The 4,858-nt window shown below is 30.3% G+C and overlaps 1 pseudogene; it reads right to left on the reverse strand.

Annotated features, from left to right (window-relative positions):
* Positions 1 to 2,477: 2,477 nt before the first annotated feature.
* Positions 2,478 to 4,858, reverse strand: part of LOC102666001 (uncharacterized) — a 3,483-nt pseudogene continuing 1,102 nt past the window's right edge.

The raw sequence follows: 4,858 nt of genomic DNA on the forward strand, positions 1-4,858 counted from the left end.
TTAAAAAACCAAACAACAAACGTCCTGATTTTAAAGACTTGTGTTCACAGGATCATTTGACCAAGTAAAAGATAACTTCCTAAGGCAGGAATGAAAGTAGTGAGATGCTTTTAGTTTTATTTTCACACAAACTAATTCTAAAAGCATTTTATCTTAAAAATACAATTGACAAAGAAAATATTTTTCAACAATCTCATACTAATTTAAAATTTCAGGAAATAAAATAAAATAATAAAAACATTTTTAATGGAACATAATGCATTGCATTTTCACCTGTAATTTTTTTTAGGCTAATAAAAAAAGAACAAAATCATATTCATGATAAACATTTTGATAAGATAGAATGCTACAGCAGAAAAGACTATGCAAGAAGAAAGTATAAAACATTTTCTCTCTAAAACGTTTTTCTCTCTAAGACTGTTAGAAAAAAAAATAAAAAATGAAAGAAATAAATAAGAAGAAAAATGAAAAGCCTTTAATTAAATAAAAAAATAACAGTAGCAAAATAAATTCAATTGACAACACATGAATAATGCATTATAACATACAATAAGCACAAGGAAAAAATAAATTAGGGGAATAAAGATATAGCCTGGGTTGAAGCGCGTAAACGCTATCCTTAGAGAGAAAACGCCCCAGTGCACTGGTAGGAAAATTTGATTGCGCTCCTCTCCCAATATACGACAACCCGTTAGTTCCGATCGTGTGCAACGAAAGGATCCTCGAACCTTCTAAGCACCAATGCTCTTGCTCTCACAAAAATAAGTTTTTTTATAGGAAAATAAAGAGATAATTTTTTTATAGGAAAATAAAGAGACAATTATATCTCTGTCATCTTTTTAGAAAAGAGGAAAGATATATATATATATATATATATATATATATATAGGCACAAATGCAACAAACAAAATATGATCGTTGGAAACCAATCTACAGTTGTCAAAACAAATATAACAAACTAGTTGACTCATTAAAACAAAATCTTAAGAAAATCTAAAATAAATATTTTATTTTATAAAATAGAATTAATATAATTAATATATATTTATAAATTTTAAATTAAAATACAAATATTTACCAACAGTTACAAGGATAAAATCTTATTTCAATGGCTTTGTTTCTCTTGTCTTATTTCAGTCAATGAAAAGTAGATAAAGTTCACTTTTCTTTTTAAGAAGAAAGCTAAAGTTCACATTGATCATTATTCCTTGAAGAAAAGAAAATGTGCTAAAAAAGAAACTAAAGCAAATAAATCAGCATGTCTCGAAAGTTGACAACACGGTATCATTTTGTTCTGTTTGGGAAAAAAAGTATAGCCAGTTAAACCAATTAGAGAAGATGAACTTTATTTTGGTTCTTGTTTGCAGGTTGTAAGCTGACAAGTTCTTTATCTGTAAGTTCTTTTTACACTCTGTTTTGGTTCTCTCTCTTCTTTTTTTTCCTATTAATTTGGACCACCAATCACTATAGTTAAACTTAATACCAAAGGACCAATCCTAATAACCAGTAAGGTTAGGCCTTGAGTGAATGTGGTTTCTCAACCTAAGGATTAAATTAAAATATGAATTTATGAGACATTAATATAATTAAGAACAATGCCTTCCAATGGTTAGCATTTGAAATACAAGTTTGATACATTTCTGCATTATGCAATTTGATTTTGCAAGTTACAATTATGATTCAATTTGTGCACTTTTATTTTCTTTTATACTCGCTAGTGATAGAGGATTCATAACAACAAATATCTTGAGAGAAAAGATTAAGTGTTTAGATTGTTAATTCGTCCATAGAATGATTAAGTACTAATCAACCAATCAAACAACACATATTTTGATTTGTTTTAAAGTCAAAAGTGGCTTGGTAGAACAAATAATATTTGATTATTCAAGCTCGGCGTAAAGCTAGTTGTTTAAGAGTTAGAAATGACAATGACAAATACTTTTAATTTTTAAAAGTTAGTGAAACTTGTGGTTTGTTAAGGACCGAACATATTCTTTGTTATATCTAACGTTTGATGTGAATTTGATTTTGCTTTTAAAAATATATTTTTGCAAAATCTATTTCGATTTTATGATTTTGTTTGTTTGGGAAAATTTTTATCTATTTTTTAGATGATAAGATTTGTGTTTTCAAAAAATATTTAATTTTTTTTTAAAATCACAATTTAACCCCTTTCTTGTGATGTTTGTCTTTACAAGGATATCATCCTTATTTTGACTTAACTCTACTTTCATATGTATTTGTGGGATGGGATAGTCTAGTAGATACATTTGGATGTATTACCTTTTATTATATAACTAGTCTGTAACCCGTGCATACGCATGGGTCACTTGGTTAGTAAAATTGCAATCACAGGAGTATAATTGAACATTAAATAGATATATAATTATAATGTTGATGAAACAGAGATTGTCCAGAGAAAATAAACAAAATATAATTACATATAAAACAAAATATAATTAGATATAAAGCGAAAATTATAGCCACTTCCTTTCTCTTCTGATGACTATTTCCCAAATTCTTTCATGTGGCCGGTAGTAGAATGATACCTCGTCTCCGTGATGGAAATCGTTTTTCCTGAGAAACTTGTACCATGGCCAGACAATGCTTTTATCTTTAATGTCGCGGTCAAGTGTAACGACGTCCCATTGCAGAGGAGGTGCATTCTTTCTTAAAATTGTCAAGTGATTCTTACATTGTTTCAGATATTTCCTTGCATGTGATGGGATTTCCTGCGTATCATTTATACAGATTAATATTGTTATTGAAATTCTCATAATAATGCAAGTTAATGTGATTGCATATTACCACTGGTTGGGGAGCACCCAGTATACATTGGGTTATTTCAGTTGTCCAGGCATGTAGATGGGAATGAAGTATTGGTCGACCACATGTCTGTTGATTCAGGGGAGGTGTAAAATGTAGATAAAAAATGGTGTTATCATCGCAGGCAAAGAAGTTGATGATAATAGACTCGTAGATTTTTAAATCTGCCCTGACGTCTGCGAGCCCATCTGCAAAAAAATATCTGCCTCGATGTTGCTGGACTCGTATTGGGTAGGTTGCTCCATTGTATTTGAACCGAACTTCGTGTGGGTAATTGGGTGCCCATTGTTCATGGTAAAATGCGGGTATCTCTATGAATGTTTGGATATAAAAAGCAAGAAATTGTATGAAAAGAAATAATATGTCAAAAGAGAAAATGAAAAAAGTTAAAGGAACTAAATCAAAATGATATAAACTTCCACGCGAAATCCACAGACAAAGTAAAATGCTATATATTTAAAGTAGTAATGTGGTGAATCGAAAAGCATGCAAATGCAATGGAAGCATGGAAGTCAACAGAAATAGGCAAAAACAGAACACGCAATGCAGGAAACAGGGAAAAAACATAACGAAGAGAAATGATATGATCAATCAAAAACCATGCAAATGGAATGTAAGCAATAACCAACAGATGCAAGGGAAGGAAAAAAAGCTTTTTGTATTTTAAACTATAACCTGGTCATTGTGGAAAGCTGCTCTGAATTGGATGATTGCAGGTGGTCTCACAATTGGATATCTGATCTGCATGAACAAAAGATTTACTAATGTCAAAAATTTAAAGCGAAAAAATAATGCATTGGAAGATATAAACTTTGTAAGAGTAGTTCCTTACTCTAGTTGAAGCGGTGGAGGATGAGATACTCATCTTGGGTTTTTCTGAAGTAAAAGTATGGTGATATGATGTTAAGATGATGTTTCCAGAGGAACGGGTAATATGGGTTAATAGTTGAGTGGACTTGGTTAATTGATTTATCTTTTCAATGGCATAAGTGGCGGTAGGTTTTTGTTGGAAACGGTGCAAGTAAATAGTTGCTTCTTGAATGCGAAAGGCAGTGATGATATGAAGAGCCTTAACGTGAATAGTTGTGGAAGTAACCGAACAGTTTTTTTGTGAATGGTTTCAGAAGTGATTGGACTTTAGTGCTGTTTGTGGTGTGCATGTAATAGTTGGGCCTTAAATGCGTTAATTTTTTGCATGAGGTTTTCGGCTTAATAGATTAATTAATAGATTAATAATGTAAAGTTCACCTAGTCATTAAACTATTTTACACGTTCCCATGGTTGAAGTAATTGCAGTATCAACTGTGCCAGCACCCATTTCTTCTCAATCAATGTCCCTGTGAAACTGTTGTGTGTGCAGTTTCTAAAAAATCAGTAAAATCGAGGCACGTTAGAAAATAGAGATGAAAAGGGAAGATAGAGTAAAAAAACTGAAATTCAAATTGAAATAAATTAAAACAAAATGAAAAGGGTTTTCTGTGAGGACTCTAATTCTCCCAGACAAACCAAGTTCCAAAGGATTGTAGTCCACTAACTTCTACTACCGCTATTTAGTCAGCCTTATTTATCCTTAGTTTTTTAACTTATAATGTGATTTAAAAGATAAGGTGTTTAACTGATCTAGCATATTTTGGTATTAATAAAATCATGTGTATGTGTTGTTGTATATATATATATATATATATATATGTATGTATATATATATATATATATATATATATTATATATATATATGTATGTATGTATTTTTCTCGATGTGTGTCTATGTGAAAGTGGTGATATGAATGGAATTGTCATTGTTATTTTAAAAATTATAGATTGGTTGTTGTTATTCTTGGTGGATTCTTAGTATTTAAAATCTATAGTATTGTTTGCAAGAAGTGATCACACAAGAGTAGAATTGTATATCGATTGTCGACTTCTCAATATTTTATATCAATTGTCTTCTATTTCACGTTGTTATAACTCACATTATATTATGCAGTGATTATAGTATATTGTACAATTGATTATTAAAGAATAGAACTGTTTG

The sequence above is a fragment of the Glycine max genome, chromosome 5 (assembly GCF_000004515.6).
Source record: "Glycine max cultivar Williams 82 chromosome 5, Glycine_max_v4.0, whole genome shotgun sequence".
NCBI lineage: Eukaryota > Viridiplantae > Streptophyta > Magnoliopsida > Fabales > Fabaceae > Glycine > Glycine max.